Genomic DNA, 18,991 nt, shown 5'->3' on the forward strand with positions numbered 1-18,991 from the left:
CCTTAACAGAGCCTTTGGGAGTTTCTTTTTTAACTACAGCTTCCAGAATTGGCTAAAGTCTTTTATAAGATTTAAAGTCTTTTTCTTCTAAGCTTTTGCTCAGGTCTCAAGCATCAACTTGGAGGGAGGTCTTTACAAAGCTGTAACATAGCAGCCCTTCCTTACACCATAGAGCAGGGATGGGGAACCATTTTTCTGCCAAGGGCCATTTGGATATTTATAACATAATTTGCAGGCCATACAAAATTAGAGAAGGGAGGGTCCTGAGTGGGTGGAGGGAGTGGAAGGGGGCCACAAGGGAAGGATGAAGAGCACAGGGAGTGGGGAAAGCTAGACTTGACGCAAAAGAGGAGGGGGCCAAGGCTGGCAATCGCAGCCTTGGAAGCCCTGGCATTTTCTTTGGCAGTGTTGCAACCCGGACGAAGAGGCGAAAGACGAATGTTGCTGCCAAGGAAGGAGGGAAGGGGTGTCTGATTGTTTGGGTGAAGGGGAGTCTGTTTGGGCCACAGGTCCTCCTTCAATGGGGTCAGGACACACCCCTCCAGCCCCATTTCTGAAGGAGCCAAGTGGTGGGCAACAGAAGGAGGAAGGCAGGCAGGCCAACAGCTGCCCAGGTGTGATCATGGCTTGTGTCACTCAGAGAAGGAGAGTGTGAGGAAGAGGGGGGAGGGAGAGAGAGATAGGCAGCTGATGCCAAGGAGCCAGACCAAATGATTTCGTGGGCCTTATATGGACCACGGACCAGACGTTCTCCACCCCTGCCATTTAGTTTTATGAATAAGGAAAGCATTTTTTTGTATTATAATACTTTTACCCACTTCTGTAATGACACTGTGACCTATGCTGGGACTTCTCTATCATTCCACTCTTTTTTGTAATTTTGCAATATACAAACCAGCCTGTAAAAGTTAGTCAAAAGTTTTTTTCCTGATAACTTTGATTTTATTCTAAAGGATTAGTGAGAAGGTGAAATTTTTGTCAATAGACTAACTTTACAGGTTGATTTTCCAGGTCTTTTCTATGCAAATTCATGAATTTTCTCTTCCTAAATTAATGTTGTAGAAGTATAGGCTTTAAAAATAACTAGTTTGTTGAAACATTTTTTGTTGTATGTGAAAGACAGAGAGATGAGAGACAAACTGAAGGCTCATCTGTATGGGTTTTAATAATCCATACTCACTGTGTGGTTGATTCTGGCTGTTCCCATGATGTTTTGACACTTCAATCTCAGCTTAAAAACCTCCAGAGAAGGAGATGCCACCATGGTCCAAAGCAGTATATTCACTGCCAAACCATTTTTACCATTAGGAAGTTCCTTCCAATGCTTATGTGGAATCCCTTTTCTTGCAGTTTTCACTATCCACTTGGTTCACTACAACTATCCCCTTTCTCTTTTGACCTAGGAAAAAAGGGACAGTTTGGGCCTGTGTTTCTGGTATTGCCATTTCCAGACTGCTGTAGATTGCTCCTCATTTTTCCTTATGTCGGTACTGAGCAGCCATAATGGACAATAGTCCACATGAAGCTCTGTGGTTGTCTGAGAGAATGAATTAAATTAGAAGAGCCGTAAAAAACCAACGATTTTCCTTGAATAAACGTCAGTTGATGAGAAATACTAGAAATAACATTTAGAACAGAGTTGTGAGAAAAAAACATTCTAAATGCTTCAGTTAGTTTTCCACAATTCTATAATAAGATGTGTATTTCTAAGTAGTGTTTTAGCTCCATCCTTTCAACTTTGTGGTCAAAATAGTATTCGCTCTTTTAGCTTTACGGGTCAATATGACCCTAGAATCATTGAATCACGGAGTTGGAAGAAAATGCAAAGGACATTTAGTCCAATGCCTGCCATGTAGCTAAAAGAAGCCTTAAAAATGGCCACAGCCCCTGTGTCTACCATCTTTCTAGGCAGTCTATGGCACTACAAGACAGATCTTAGCATCAGTAAATTCATTTTAATGTTTAGGTAGAATCGCTTTCTTGGCATTTGAATTCATAGCTTCCATCCTAATCTCTGTAGCAGAAGGAAACAAGTTTGTGCCATCTTCTATTTGACATCCCTTCAGGTATTTAAAATTGGCTATCCTGTTACCTCTTAATCTTCTTTTCTTCAAGCTAAACATACCCACCTCACTAAGCTGTTGCTCATTGGGCTTTATTTTCTGACCTTTTACCGTCTTACTTGTTCTTCTCCGGACACTTTCCAGCTTGTCAATATCCTTCTTGGCCTGTGGTATATACAGCTAGACACCATATTTCAGGAGAGGTCTCAACAATGCAGAATTTGGATGATATATGCCTGTTTATACTGCCTAGAATTGAATTGGCTTTTTTCACCCTGGTTGGAATGACTATGCAAACTGAAAAACCACATACATAAATGTGGAAGGTATTAAAGTGTTTAGTGATCTTTCATAAATACAGCTGTTAAGCTCTGAATCTGTTCTTGCAGTTTCTTATGAGAAAAGAAGACATGGAGGGGGAAAAAAGTATATTGCTTATATTCTACCAGGTGTGCGGGGGAGTAAGGAGCCATGCACTGTAGAAGTGTATGTCTCAACAGCTCTAGTCAGCATATCTAATGGTGATTAACCACTGCATCCCATTGTGAAATGTCCCTGCCGGAGGACACTATACTAATAGTTGCAATACAGTAGCATCGGAAAGTCTATATAACTCCCATATAACTCCCATTCCTGGTATGAGAAAGTTGTGGTAAGGATTAAAAGAAACAAGCAACAGCTTCTTGTGGCAGGAGGACCAATGCAAACTTCGAGGGAGAGACAAAAACCAAAATAGAGGAAGAAAAAATGAACTTGGCCTGCTGTTTTGAGTTCCAAATAGTACAGTCAGCAAAGATTTCTAGCCTGCTTAAATGATAAACCTACTTCATGAGACAGAGTATTTAGAGTATTAAGGGGTTCCAAGCATGTTAAGGGCTTATATATATATATATATATATATATATTACAAAGATTCATGTGAGCCTCCACAAGTTGAGTTATTGATCACTCTTTGACTTCATAAGTTGAGTTATTGATCATTCATGGCGCCATAAATCATGCTCCTTTAATAAACATGTTGCCTCTTTCAGCTGACTCTTCATTTCTTACTCCCTTCATTTGCTAAACTTTTTTTCCACAAAACATTATTCAAACTTGGAAGAATGACAGCAAAGGCTTCCAGAAACCCAATCTGAAGAGCAATGTACACCAAAATTTCCTGTATTTCTACATTCCCATTATTCTCATCATCTTGCTTTTAGACTGTGGCCACACACTGTCCCTTTAAATACAAGCATCATTGTAACATAACCGTTCCCCTTCTCTCAGTCTTGTGATACATTCACTTTGTGTTCATCAAAGTCGAGGGTTGCACACCATCTCAGAAATGGAATGGATGAAGGATATGGGGAAATCCAACTCCAAAAAGGGAAACAAGTTGTCCAGGAACACCTGGCCGCTGTAAATGAATTCAAGTCTCCAGGGCCGGATCAACTACACCCAAGAGTATTGAAGGAACTAGCTGAAGTTATTTCGGAATCACTGGCAATCATTTTTGAGAATTCTTGGAGAACGGGAGAAGTCCCAGCAGATTGGAGGAGGGCAAATGTGGTCCCTATCTTCAAGAAGGGAAAAAAAGACGACTCAAACTATTACTGTCCAGTCAGCCTCACGTCAATACCAGGCAAGATTCTGGAAAAGATCATTAAGGAAGTGGTCTGCAAACACTTAGAAACAAATGTGTTCATGGCTAATAGTCAACATGGATTTACCAAAAACAAATCATGCCAGACTAATCTGATCTTTTTTTTCTATAGAGTTACAAGCTGGGTAGATGCGGAGAACGCCGTGGATGTAGCCTATCTGGATTTCAGTAAGACCTTCGACAAGATCCCCCATGACATTCTGGCAAACAAGCTAGTCAAATGTGGGCTAGGCAAAACTACGGTTAGGTGGATCTGTAATTGGTTAAGCAAACGAACCCAAAGGGTGCTCACCAATGCGTCATCTTCATCTTGGAAAGAAGTCACGAGTGGAGTGCCGCAGGGTCCCATCCTGGGCCCGGTTCTGTTCAACATCTTTATTAACGACTTAGAAGAAGGGTTAGAAGGCACGATCATCAAGTTTGCAGACAACACCAAACTGGGAGGGATAGCTAACACTCCAGAAGACAAGAGCAGAATTCAAAACGATCTTGACAAATTAGAAATGGGCCAAAACTAACAAAATGAAGTTCAACAGGGACAAATGCAAGATACTTCACCTAGGCAAAAAAATGGAATGTAAAGATACAGAATGGGGGACGCCTGGCTTGACAGCAGTATGTGTGAAAAAGATCTTGGAGTCCTCATGGACAACAAGTTAAACATGAGCCTACAATGTGATGCAGCGGCGAAAAAAACCAATGGGATTTTGGCCTCCATTAATAGGAGTATAGTGTCTAGATCAAGAGAAATCATGCTCCCCCTCTATTCTGCCTTGGTCAGACCACACCTGGAATACTGTGTCCAATTCTGGCCACAGCAGTTGAAGGGAGATGTTGACAAGCTGGAAAGCATCCAGAGGAGGGCGACTAAAATGATCAAGAGTCTGGAGAACAAGCCCTATGAGGAGAGGCTTAATGACCTGGGCATGTTTAGCCTGCAGAAGAGAAGGCTGAGAGGAGACATGATAGCCATGTACAAATATGTGAGGGGAAGTCACAGGGAGGAGGGAGCAAGCTTGTTTTCTGCTGCCCTGCAGACTAGGACATGGAACAATGGCTTCAAATTGCAGGAAAGGAGATCCCACCTGAACATCAGGAAGAACTTCCTCACCATGAGAACTGTTCGGCAGTGGAACTCTTTGCCCTGGACTGTGGTGGGGGCTCCTTCTTTGGAGGCTTTTAAGCAGAGGCTGGATTGACCATCTATCCAGCCTACCTTGAATGAGATTTTCCTGCTTCTTGGCAGGGGGTTGGACTGGATGGCCCGTGAGGTCTCTTCCAACTCTACGATTCTATGATTCTATGAAATATGAATTCCTTTCTCGCTGAGTCATTTATGAATTCTTTACTAAAATGGCTGGTTACTTGGGATGCAATCCCCTTGGAAATATTATGTAAAATATAAGAGGAGACCATTTAACATCAACATTATCTAGCATATTTCCCCCAACATCCCATCTTGGGTTCTGTCCCTTGTGTCTCACACTTGTGTCTTTACTTTTGACTTCTGTGATTTTCACAGAATTGAAAACTCAGATAAGGCGTGTGCATCCTAACTCTCAAACTGGCAAAGACTGAGCTATATTTTTTAAATGTAGAAGTGATTCCTTTCTCCTCATTGCATTTGGACAATAAAAAAACTGGTGGATGAACACAAACCTTAAAAACAAGAAACAAATTCATTATTCTTATACCAGACATGCCCAAAGTCTGACCCAGGGGCCAATTGTGGCCCCTGTTCAAATTTCCACTGGCCTTCTCACTGCAGGCCTCCCTATCTTGTTTCCTTCCTCCCTTGACTTTCTTCTTTTCTCCTTCCCGTTCAGGACTTTCTTCCTCTTTTTGTTTATTTGTTTCTTCATTCTTGGGGAACAGGGCCCTGGAAAAGGCGGAGTCTTTGGGGGGAGGAGAGAGAGGGGAGGGGAGAGGGCAATTTCTTGCATCCCTTCATCCCAATTAAGCCTTTTCCTCTGGTGGCTTTGACCTCAGGCATCCCATCCCAGTAGCCCTTTATCTCTCTCTTTTCTCACAACTTTTTCTCTATTTCTTTGAGAAGGAAGGCTCCCCAATGGCCCTGTTTGCGCCTGGCACATTCTGCTGCCACCACTTCCATTGCTGTATGTCCAGGAAGGATGGGCCCTGGAGGCTGAGTGCCTGCCTGGCTTCCCTCCCTCCCTTCTCCACTCCATCTTCATCCTGCCCCACCTCTCCGCATTTTCCAAAAAGGTGGACCTTCGCTGTGACGCCTCCCTTGGGAAGAAAAGGGGAGAGCCAAGCAACAACTATAACCCCCCTCTGTCACAATCAAAGCCCTGCTGACAAATGGCCATGTCACCTCTGCTGAAAAACCTTCAGAGAAAGAGACACAACCAGACTCTGAGGCAGTATGTGCCACTGTCTGAAATGACTTGAAGGCACACAACAAAAACAATCCTAATTAACTTGACTCTCTCATCAGCCAAAAGCAGGCCCACACTTCCCATTGAAAGACTGGTACATTTACATTGGTTAAATGTTCTTCATTTTATATATTGTACAAGCTGTGCCCAGCCATGCTTTGCTGTGGCAAAGTGGTGATGGTATAGGTTAAAAATTGTTGTGTAATTTTTATTTGACGTTATTTGCATTTTTTATTAATTTTATTGTAAGTTATATTTTTATTTATTATATTTTATTATTTTCTTGTATTAATTTTAGTTATTTTCTGTTATTATAGTATTTTATTGTATTAATTTTTTAGTGTTTTTTATTTTTTTTGGGTTGCTAGGAGACCAAGTGGGAGGAGCTTACCCTTCTAACTGGCAGCAATTGGATAAAGGCAATTATTCCTCTCTCTCTAATTAGGACTTTATTTTTCTTTTCTTTTTGTTGTATCAACCTAGAGGCGTGGGTGATGGATTGTGTTTTCAAATTTCGAGGTTGGGGGGCCTGTAGTTTTGTTGTTTTGTGGGTCGCCGTAATGCCATCATTCTTTTATATATATAGATTGTTGTTGTTGTTGTTGTTGTTGTTGTTCTTCTTCTTCTTCTTCTTCTTCTTCTTCTTCTTTTTTTGCACTACAAATAAGATGTATTTGGTATGCAAAGGAATGTGTTCATGTGTTTTGTAAACTATAGTCTGGCCCTGCAACAGACTGAAGGAACGTGAACTGGACCTTGGCTTTAAAAGTTTGTATACCTCTGTCTTATACTGTTTATTACTATGAAACACAAGAAGCAAAGAAACAATAAATTATAGAAACTAAGTTTTCTTTTTCCTTTTCAGAGAAACTTTGATTTTATTTCTTCTTGACTTAAGTTATTCATCAGAAGCCACTTTTGAGAGTAGGAAATTTTCCACTGCAGTTAAACATTGTAGGCTGATCTCTTTTGTGCAACATAATGTTCAAATACTGTTGGACAGCTCAAATCAAAAGACAGACAAGGAAAAAGCAACCGTAGAACACTTATTTTTATTTTACAACCCTGTTCAAAATTGTTGTTTAGTTGATTAACATTGTTAATATGCAAAGGGTATCATCCTGAGAGCCGAAGAGACAGTACCAATAACTACTGTGTCATTTTAATCTTTGCATTCATTATTCTCATGTCCCTTCTCTGCCCTGTTCTTCCTTGGTGGTCTGCTTTTATTTTTGTTAAACAGAAGTCAAAAAAGGAGAGAAAGACAGCACGGGAAAGGGAGATACTGATTGTTCTGAGCTTTTTTTGGTACAGTAACAGATAGAGACCTTTTTGTAGTTTATTTTCCTATTATTATTATTTGAAATGTCAGCCCCTGGAACTCCTTAGTGGTTCATCACTCCACTATTTACACAGATGTGAGCAAAGGCAGTTTGTAACCATCTACCTCTGCCCTTACGGTCACCTCTGCCTCTAAGCAATCTTTGGGAGGTACATTAATAGCATTTGTATTAGATGCTCCCTCCTAAGATCCAATATTTTTATTTCACATTGTCTTCATGGAATGTAACTTAATACATATTGTTCCGTCCCCCAGGACGATGGTTTGCCTTACCTATTGGTCGTTTGTTTGTTTTCCCTCCTTTGCATTTTGTTTGAGCCTCTGGCTGCAAAAGCCTAGGAAAAGTGGCTTGGAATCTGCAATAGCTGGCTGCAGTTTTCTTTGCAGTGATTGGTCAAAGAGTGCAACATCTTAGGACCGCCCTTTTTACCAGGGTCTAGTCTCCATTTTGGAGCTTCATTCTGGCTATTGTCTTCCAACGTGCTGGAGCTGTGCAAGGCTAACTGGGACAAATCATCCTCAAAACCAGGCCAATCTAAGCCTATCCAAATTAGATAAGTATTGAATTATATTGATCTGGAATAGGAAATCTAGTTAGAGGAGCAAAGTTATTCCATCGCTTCTAGAACTAATCTTTGCTGTAAAGATAGGGAAGGAAAGAGTTTCTCCTTCTAATATAGGCAGCGTGATTAGGGTATAGTGGTTTTATAATCACTTTTGCCTTCTGGAACCAGGGATAATTCTGTGACTAAAACCTATAGAAATTTGTTTCATTTTCTGCAACTTTAAGATCTGTGCCAGGTTTACAACCTTGTATGAATAAACATTCTTTTTTGAAGTTATCCAGACTCAGTCGTTCAATATCTATAGGACAGCTTATAGGGATTTGCAGTTCGCCCGGATAAAGGACAGCACGTTTCAGTTTTATAGTTTTTTATTGTCCGGCGGACGGCACAGTTTTGAGGTCGATCAGCGGTTTTTCCGCTTCAGCTAGCTTGCACGGCTTTATAGTTTTTTATAGTTTAGGAAGTTTTAGTATAGGCTGCGGCTTTTCCGCCTGAGCTCAGTCTGCATACCTAAAGACTCTACCAGCGTCTGAGGCAGTGGAGCCCGCTCTCAGACCTGAAGGAGTCAAATAGTGGGGCTCTATTTCCTTGCTATTTGGCTCGCGTGTGCGCACGTGGCCCAGTGGCTTTCTGGGTTTGCACAGGCTGTGCAGTTCCCAGCAACGTCCAGGGCTCCCTCGGCGGTAGACCTCGAGCCGCGGAGCACCAGCGACAGTTCTTTGGCTGGCTCTGAGGCGTGAAGCCCACCAGAACCAGGCTAGAACCTGGACAGGCCTGGCAACGCTGCTGCGAGTTCGGCCGGAGCACTCGGCCGGCTTCGACCTGCCTCATCGTCCTGCGGTGGTGACCTGCCTCATCGTCCTGCGGTGGTGACCTGCCTCATCGCCCGGCGGTGGTGACCTGCCTCATCGTCCTGCGGTGGTGACCTGCCTCATCGTCCTGCGGTGGTGACCTGCCTCATCGTCCTGCGGTGGTGACCTGCCTCATTGACCTGCGGCGGTGACCTGCCTCATCGTCCTGCGGTGGTGACCTGCCTCATCGTCCTGCGGTGGTGACCTGCCTCATCGTCCCGCGGTGGCGACCTGCCTCATCGTCCTGCGGTGGTGACCTGCCTCATCGACCTGCGGTGGTGACCTCCCTTCACAGCGGGGAGGAGGCGTCTCTTCTCTCCTCCTTTCCAAAGCCAGCCTCGGTGCTCCTTCGGCGGCAGGCCTCGAGCCGCAGAGCACGAGGTGCTTGAAAATTTGGCGAAGTCGCCATTTTGGCAGTTTACGTCACTCGGGCAAGGGAGGTATCAAGTGGCAAGTTGCTGTCAGTTGACATTTTGCAGCTTGCCCACCAAAGTCTGGCGCCAAAGGTCACTATCTTTGTAAAGTATAGTTACTTAGTGATATATATTGCTATGGTTAAGTGCTGTGAATTGTATTATATATTGAACTTGCTATTAAGAATACATAATGTCTATGCAATTTCAAGATGATACAAATGGTATATCTCCTTCTGAGGCTGAAATTAGGAATGAAAGGCCCCAAAGGATAAAGCACCCTTCAGCCAAGATGCTAGCCCATCTAATAGATGAAAAGGAGCTCCTCCATGTGAGGTTAGGTTCGGCATGGGAGCGCATTGTAACATTAATGGACAGAATAGAGAGCTTGGGTATCACAAGGGTGCCAGCCATATTACAGACAGACCTCGAAGAAGCCTTCGGTCTTTGGAGGGGTTTAGTGTCTAAGATAGTCCAGGTCCTCGAGCGCATTAACGCCAAGGATTCAGAGTTAGAAATAGGGAGTGTTTTAGCTGACACTAATGAGAAAGAAAATAGGGTGAGGGCAATCCTAGCTTCCTTATGCAGCCATGAGACCAATCTTTTGAAATCACCTGCTGTGGCACTTAGTCTTAAGTCCAACCGCTCTAGCCAGGTATCTAAACTAAGGGAGCGTGCATCGTCTAAACACAGCCACTCTAGCAAGTCTTCTGCTGCTGGGAGTGCCATCTCTTCCCTAGCTGCCTTGCACATTAAGGAGGCTGCACGTCTGGAGCTAAAGAGCAAGGTAGCGGGGGCGGAGGCTGATGCTAAGGCAGCTGATCTCACCCTTCCCTTTAAAGAAGAAGAGCAACGACTGCAAATAGAACAGGCCCGTAGACAAAGCGAAATGCAAATAGAACAGGCCCGTAGACAAAGCGAAATGCAAATAGAACAGGCTCGTATAGAGATGCTTAGAATAAAGATGGATGCCGCAGCCAAAAGGGTAAGGGCTGAGACTTTGGCCAAGGCCCTAATTGAGCCACTCACAGAAGAAAATGTAAGCCAGTTACCAATACAGAACCCTTCTGCCAAAGTGTTTGCGCACCTTGGCAGCATGTACAGCCAGTTTTCGGATGAGGAACAGGGAGACTTCTCTCCTTACCCAGAGCAGGGCCCCAAAGTCACTTTTGAGTTTCCTGCAGAGCAGAGCGTCATAGCGGGGAGCTCACCCTTGCTCGAGCTACCTGTGCCTCCTGCTAAAACCCTAGGTCAGTCAATCAGGGCCTCAAGGCCGAGCGCTAGTTGGCCCCTACAGACAGCTGCACAGGGAACCATCGATTCGTCAGTGGTCGATGTCATCCCTCCAAGAGGCCAAAGGTTGACGCAAGGTACACGGTGGGAGTCCACTCCACAACAGCAAACTCCTCAATTGTTCCCTTCGACGCCAGAGTCCCAGCTTGTCTCCATCATCAGAAGCCCCAGAAGAGATCTTAAGGACAAGGGTGTCGAAAAGTTTTCGGACAAGCCTGAGGAATTTCTTCTCTGGAAGGCCACCTTCCAGAGAGCAATCAGAGACTTAAAGTTATTGCCTGAGGAAGAACTGACTCTTCTGGCTGCATGGTTGGGCCCAGCCTCATCCTCACAAGTTAAGAAGATCTACGCAGCCCACGTAGCCGATCCCGACAAAGCCCTGGAAAAGGCCTGGGCCAGGTTGCAGCAGAGGTATGGGGCCAGCACAGAGATTGAAGCATCTCTTATGGACAAGCTCCAAAGGTTCCCAGCTTTAAAACTCAAAGACTTCAAACTCTTGTGGGACCTCAGCGATCTCCTTACGGAATTAGAGTCGGCCAAGGAGAATCCAGAACTGCCCGGTTTGAAGTGCCTCGATCAGCACCTGTCCCAGAGGCAGATCTTGACCAAGCTGCCCTTCACTTTGCAAGAACGCTGGGGACAGGAGGTCTTCAACTACAAGGAGGCCCACTCCCAGGCATACCCTCCATTTTCTCATTTGGTCCAGTTCATCACCAGGGCAGCCAGAGAAAGGAATGATCCACAGACGGGCCTCCCCACCTTATACCAAGGGACCCAGCCAGAGAAGGCACCTGAAGTGGACAAGAAACCACCTAGAGAGGCCAATAGACCTGTCAGCGTAAAGGCAGTCGAAACTCAACTCAAGACTGACGAACCCAGGTCGGAGGTAAAAGAGTTGCTTTGCCCTATTCACCAAAAGCCTCACAGCTTGGCCAACTGCAGGGAGTTTCGTAGAAAGACATACAAAGAAAGGCAACAGCTAGTTCAAAAGCAGGGAATCTGCTTTAGATGCTGTGGAGCAACTCCACACTTTGCATCCAACTGCAAAGAAAACATCAAGTGTGAGAAATGCAACAGCCTCAAGCATTGCACCGCAATGCACAACTCCAATATCATCTCCCACCCCAAAGAGAACGCTTCACCAAAAGAAAAGTCAGCAGTCGAAGACACCGACAAGCCAGTCGTACCAGAGATGCAGGTGGAGGTTTCAGCAGTCGCCTGTACAGAGCTGTGTTCTGACTCGCACCAGTACAGAGTTTGCCATCCCATCTGCCTAGCAGATGTATATCCAGCCAAGAGCCCTTGGCTTAGAAAGAGACTCTATGTGGCCCTGGATTCACAGAGCGACGCCTCCCTGGCTACTCCAGAGTTCTTCCGCATGTTTGACCTTAAAACCAAGATGGTTGACTACACTATGACTACGTGTGCAGGAAAAAAGAAGTTGCAGGGTCGCATAGCATCTGGCTTTGTTGTCTCCTCTTGCGACCAGAAGAGGCAGTTCAAGTTGCCAGACCTGATTGAGTGTTCCTCCATCCCTCGGAACAAAAAACAAATTGTAACTAGAGAAGTTGTGGAGGCTCATCCACATTTGCGACGATTAAAGAATGCCATACCTGCTTTCCGTCCAGATGTGGACATTGCCCTTCTGCTTGGTGCGGACTGTCCGAACTTGTTCTATGTGAACGACCAAGTTAAGGGACCTCCAGGGGCGCCCATTGCTCAGCTGCTACCACTAGGCTGGACAGTTACAGGCCCAGTGTGCATAAACAAGATGCACCCACCATCGTCGTTGGACTCCAATCAAGCACAGGTGCTTAAAGGTGGACGTCCTACACTTGTGCGCAGTTGCCTAAGTCACATCTCAGTCTACTGCCAAGCAATAACTCCAGAGTATTCCTCCATCTTCAAAGTCTCTGAGAGAGACGAAGCCACAGCGCTCTCGAAAGATGAGCAAAGGTTTTCGGACATTATGAATGCTCAAGTCTCACGAAGTGCAGAGGTGAAAGCCTGCAAATCAACCACAGAAATCAAGATGGGCCAAAGATCTTGTCTGGAACGACACCATTTTGAACGTTTTTCGGAATGGCACAGTCTTCTTAGAGCAGTTGCTAGGCTTATACATCGCTTAGTCTGCAAAGATAGTCAGCCTTTGCAAGTTCAGGACATGTTGAAGGCTAAGGGAGTAATATTCAGGTCAGTTCAGAGGCATGAGTTTAGTCTAGAAATAGCCAGGTTAGAACAAGGGCTTGACACCCCCAGCCGGAGTTTCTTGCGTGAGTTAAACCCATTTCTAGACAAGGAGGGCATTTTAAGAGTGGGAGGGAGGTTAGCTAAGGCTAAACTCAAAGTGTGTATAAAGAACCCCATCATTGTACCCCCCAATAGCCATATTGCTTTGTTGTTGGTTCGTCACTACCATGAGAAGATCCATCATCAGGGTAGAACTCTAACTGAGGCAGCCCTTAGAAATGAAGGTCTGTGGGTAGTTAATGCCAAAAGGTTGGTCAACAGTTGTATTTTCAAATGTGTCAAATGTCGGCGACTCAGACGAAACTGTCAAAGTCAGTTGATGGCAGAACTACCTCAGGATAGGACTTTGACAGACCCACCCTTTTCCCATGTGGGAATCGATGTGTTTGGTCCTTGGGAGGTTGTCACTAGGAAAACCAGGGGTGGTGTTGTAAATAACAAAAGATGGGCGGGTTTGTTTACTTGTTTGTCAAAACGAACTGTCTATATAGAGGTTGCAGAGGGAATGGACACTTCATCATTCATAAACGCATTGAAAAGGTTCATAGCCCTCAGAGGGCCAATTAAGTCAATTTGGTCGGACTGTGGCACCAATTTTGCATGTGCAGACCTTAGCCAACCACTTCTGGAAGAGGTGGAAGGCCGAATACTTAAGCCAGCTTCCAACCAGAAGACTCTGGCAAACCCCAAAGGACAATGCCAAGGTGGGAAACCTTGTGTTGCCAAAGGACAAAGACTTGCCCCGCTATGCCTGGCCTATGGGCATTATACTAAAGACCTTTCCTTGCCCTGACGGTAAGGTTAGAAAAGTTCAAGTAAAGACTCATAGTAAGGACAAAATGTCTGTCCTGGACAGACCAATTAGTGACCTCGTGTTGCTTATTGGAGATGTTTAAAGTTTTATACTGTTGTATTGTTGTGTATACAAAGGTGTTTGTATGTTTTTGATTGGTAAATTCCCACATCCTGGGAATTTAGCGGGGAGTGTTCCGTCCCCCAGGACGATGGTTTGCCTTACCTATTGGTCGTTTGTTTGTTTTCCCTCCTTTGCATTTTGTTTGAGCCTCTGGCTGCAAAAGCCTAGGAAAAGTGGCTTGGAATCTGCAATAGCTGGCTGCAGTTTTCTTTGCAGTGATTGGTCAAAGAGTGCAACATCTTAGGACCGCCCTTTTTACCAGGGTCTAGTCTCCATTTTGGAGCTTCATTCTGGCTATTGTCTTCCAACGTGCTGGAGCTGTGCAAGGCTAACTGGGACAAATCATCCTCAAAACCAGGCCAATCTAAGCCTATCCAAATTAGATAAGTATTGAATTATATTGATCTGGAATAGGAAATCTAGTTAGAGGAGCAAAGTTATTCCATCGCTTCTAGAACTAATCTTTGCTGTAAAGATAGGGAAGGAAAGAGTTTCTCCTTCTAATATAGGCAGCGTGATTAGGGTATAGTGGTTTTATAATCACTTTTGCCTTCTGGAACCAGGGATAATTCTGTGACTAAAACCTATAGAAATTTGTTTCATTTTCTGCAACTTTAAGATCTGTGCCAGGTTTACAACCTTGTATGAATAAACATTCTTTTTTGAAGTTATCCAGACTCAGTCGTTCAATATCTATAGGACAGCTTATAGGGATTTGCAGTTCGCCCGGATAAAGGACAGCACGTTTCAGTTTTATAGTTTTTTATTGTCCGGCGGACGGCACACATATTCTGAGTGTGGACAGACGCTTACTTAGCATTTGATGGGAAATTCAATCAGTCGCTGGCAAGACTTTATAAGAGTCTCAAGAGTCCAGTACAACAAAATCAAGTTCTAGTCCTCAGTTTAAAGGTATGTGTACGTGTGTGAGAGGGATTGAGAAATATATTCATTTTAACGGACTTAAAAAAACCATTATTTCAAAGAGAAAAGGAAATTGCTATCTTAAATCTTGCTCTTTGAAATTAGAATAAAATAGCTCCAACCAAATTATACATTGACTGAAACATATTGTGTATGAATTATTTTAAAAGATAACATGATCTCTGGATGAAATGATTAAACTGAGTGCATTTTTGGCAGTTATCTCTCCTGATCTTTTTTCTTTCACTATTCTTCAGAACATTGGAAGGAAAGCAAATGGGTCTGAGAGGGAAGTCCATTGCAACTCAAGGGATATTTGAAAGCCCTCTGTTAAATCTCGTTTGATTCTGCCTCATGCTCTCCTTTCATGGTGTACGAGGTGAAATTGGCAGCAGTCAGATTCTTCGAACTCTTCTTCTCTCTTTGCTCTTTCAGCGATCACAGATGTCCATGTCCTGCTGGCAGGCCGAGTGCTAGGCTCCCACTGGGAATTCTATTCAGCTAGGAGTCATGGCTGCATTGCTGACTGATAAACACTATGCGGAACCTGCCAGGGGAAACTATTTCCATGATGCCTTTCTCCTTTAGACTCAAATGCCTTGCTAGATGAGTGACTAAGCATCTCTGGCTAGCTTACATAACTAACATGTGGGCAGCTTCCTGTAAGTGGTTTTAATACCACCAGTTTCAGTGCACTTTTTACTGTGAAGGTGCATCATCATCTTCTCTTCTCCATTAACCCTAATCCTTTCTCGACGTAATGCTGGTTAAAACATAACTGCATAGAAGAAACTACAGAGTGTTTCTTCTTCTTCATTCGTTTAGTCGTTTTCGACTCTTCGTGACCTCGTGGATCACAGAGTGCATTATGTGTGGAGGTGTTGTCTCCTGAAATCCCATGACAGTGAAATGCTGAAACAGTGAAACATTTACAGATTCTTCTTTGGTAGTAGAAAAAAGACAGAACTTCCTTTGGCCTCTTATGAATGATTTTTGACATCTTGACCACTCTCCAACATTATCTGACCATATGTGTCTTGGCTTTCATTTGTTATATGTTGAAGGGTTTAATAGTAATCAAAAAGCCATTTATGCTCCCCATAGCCACTTCAGACTCCCTGGCCTTTGCAATTTCTACCAAAAAAGTTGAATTCCCTGGCTTGTAAGCATTCAGGAACAAAAAAAATGAACTTTTTAAATAGACTGCATATCCTCATTGTGCTATTTAACTTCAGAAACTACCTGTATTTTCAAAAGTACCACTTCCATTTAAAAAAATGTTTAGTGTTTATTACACCTTGTGTAGTTTCCCCAGAGATCCCCAGAGGCAGAAGACCCATTGTGGTTGTTCGCCCATGCTCTAAATGTCACAAACCCCATCTACACTGACCATTTAAAGCTAGACAACAAACTCCACAAAAGTGTGCAAAATAAAGTCCTTAATGCACGTTAGTGCTCTGTGCTTTGTGCAGTCATCACCCAGGCCTCCAAGGTGGTTCCAGGATTCCCTATGTAATCACCTCCACAGCAAAACAGCTTTCTTCAATACCAGTTTGAAACTGCATTAAATGTAAATGGGGCCCAGGCTTCATTATTGTAACAGAAATACTTTATCTGAACTATTGACTCAAAGGAGGTATTCAAGAGTGCACTTGGTTTTATTTATATGTTTGACATCTGCAGGAACAATAACACAGTGATATGGTACTTTGTGACCCATTGTATGTTCTTGTTCTCTGTGGGCATAATCTGTGATTCTCGCTGTGGCTGAAACTTTATTACAGACTCAAATAATATGACTTGCTGGCTAGGCATCTACCCACAAATTCCCCCTCATACTTAGTGAAATGGCAGTGTTCAAAAACTTTTAGTGCCTTTACTCCTGCTGCTTGACAAAGCGTAATTTACCCCACACATCTGCGTGCATTTTCAATTTGAGTGTCAGTGAGAATTTGAAATTTATTTTCAAGTTCCTGATATATACATGTGCTATTATTATTATTTTTCTTGATACTTTAACCATTTCATCTTTAGATCACAGTCTTGGTTTGGTGGTAACAGCAGCAGCACAGAAGAGCCAAGGCAGAATGTAGAGTAGATCAACTCCTCCCTTTCTGAAAGTCACAGGAAGAGAAAGCTGAACACAGGATGCAAAGCAAAGCGTAGCAAAAATCTGCAATTTTTGTTGTAAAAGTGGCAGCGATGAAATTAATAGCCACCTCTGTTTATTCCACAGGAGCAGAGGAGACAGTAGGGTCAAAAAGTGTTCAAGGACCTGCATGTGATCCATAAGTCATGTGCTGACCACCCTTGATCTGCCAGGGCTCCATGCTGCAACACCTAGAATTTTTAGTTTAATGAAGAACTAGAACTATCTGGCTCCTCTCCCTATGATGATAATCCTAGGATTCCACAGGATGCTGCCATAGCTATAACAACAACAACAACAACAACAACAACAACAACATATGGATCGTTGATGCTGCAATCCCAGGCAACAGCAGAAATGACAAGAAGCAACTAGAAAAGCTTATTAAATGTGAGGGCTTAAAGATCGAACTGCAAAGACTCTGGCACAAGCCAGTAAAGATGGTCCCAGTGGTGATTAGCACACTGGGTGCAGTGCCTAAAGACCTTGAAAACAATCAGCACTGACAAAATTACCATCTGTCAGCTGCAAAAGGCTACTCTACTCGGAACTGCATGCATTATTTGTCAATACATCACACAATCCTAGACACTTGGGAAGTGTCCGATGTGTGATTCAATACAAAAGCCAGCATAGTGGTCTTGTTTGCTGTGTACTAATCTTGTGTATCAAATAATAACAATAATAATAACAACAATAATAATTTTTACCCACCTCTCCTCATTCTAAAACACATAATAATTACATGAAATACACATATTAAAACATATTTCTACAAAGTGCATATATTAAAACACACAGAGCAAAGAGTAAAATATAGTAGACACAAGACGCGAGTTTAAAATACATTATTAAAACTTTCTGGGTGGGCCTGCTGGAAGAGATAGGTCTTCAGATGTGTTTTAATTTCTGAAAACTCATTTACCTGTCGGAGGACTTCCAAAAGGTCATTCCAAAGTCTTGGGGCACCCGATGTAAACAGCTTCTGGGTGACAGTTGCCAGTCGAGTTCTGGCAGGCTGGAGGAGATATATGGGAGAAGGTAATCCTGTTAAGCAACCTTGACCCAAACCATGTGAGACTTCAAAGGTCAAAACCAACACTTTGTACTTTGCCCGGAAACTAATTGGCAGCCAGTGGAGTAACTTCAGTATGGATAGTAGTCATTAGTAAGCAATCATTGCACTATCAATAATATTGCCCTTTTAAAAAGTAGTGCTGATAATAGACATCCTTGTATCACACTTTTCTGGATTTCAAATCTTTCATTCAAATTGCCATTTATTTGTATTTTTGCATAAAGTAAAGGTAAAGGTAAAGGTTTCCCCTGACGTTAAGTCCAGTTATGTCTGACTCTGGAGGTTGGTGCTCATCTCCATTTCTAAGCCAAAGACCCGGTGTTGTCCGTAGACACCTCCAAGGTCATGTGGCCGGCATGACTGCATGGAGCGCCGTTACCTTCCCGCCGGAGCGGTACCTATTGATCTACTCACATTGGCATGTTTTCGAACTGCTAGGTTGGCAGGAGCTGGAGCTAACAGCAGCCGCTCACGCCACTCCCGGGGTTTGAACCTGGGACCTTTCAGTCTCCAGCTCAGTGCTTTAACGCACTTCGCCACCGGGGCTCCCTATTTTTTTTTTTTTTAAAAATTGCATATTGTTTAGTATATATTGTCTCACCCCATTCAAGAAATTTTGTCTACATTTAATCGGCTTGAGCATTTCTCACATAAATTCCCTGGTTAGATTGTTGAATGCTTTTTCTGCATCTAAAAGAAGAGCACCTTGTTTTTCATTATATTTATGGACGTATTCTATCAAATTATCACTTTTGTATTTTCTCCAGTTTTCCTCCCAGGTAAGAAGCCTGCTTGATCTACATATATCCATCCCGTGAGTATATTCTTTAGTCTATTTGCCAGTATTGTAGTGAATAATTTGTAATCTGTGTTCAGCAACAAAATAGGTCTGTAGTTCTAGACTTGTAAGAGATCCTGATCTTTTTTTTTGGAGCAATGTAATGTTTGCTTCTTTCCATGTCTCTGGTATCTGGGTTTTTTAAAGTATCTCATTCAAAACTTTGTAGAGGGGTAGACCAATTTAATCTGCTAGTACTTTATAATAGAGTGAAGTGAAGCCATCTGGTCCTAGTGCCTTATCTAATTTCAAACTCTTGCTTGC

At 43.2% G+C, this 18,991-nt stretch overlaps 1 long non-coding RNA gene across 1 annotated transcript in view; it reads left to right on the forward strand.

Annotated features, from left to right (window-relative positions):
• LOC134297865 (uncharacterized) overlaps positions 1 to 18,991 on the forward strand; it is a 64,835-nt gene that overhangs the window by 34,220 nt on the left and 11,624 nt on the right. Inside the window, exon 2 of the long non-coding RNA XR_010004742.1 lies at positions 18,657 to 18,703. This is a non-coding gene — a long non-coding RNA (uncharacterized LOC134297865). The remainder of the gene's footprint in view (positions 1 to 18,656; positions 18,704 to 18,991) is intronic.

The sequence above is a fragment of the Anolis carolinensis genome, chromosome 3 (genome assembly GCF_035594765.1).
Source record: "Anolis carolinensis isolate JA03-04 chromosome 3, rAnoCar3.1.pri, whole genome shotgun sequence".
Taxonomy (NCBI): Eukaryota; Metazoa; Chordata; class Lepidosauria; order Squamata; family Dactyloidae; genus Anolis; species Anolis carolinensis.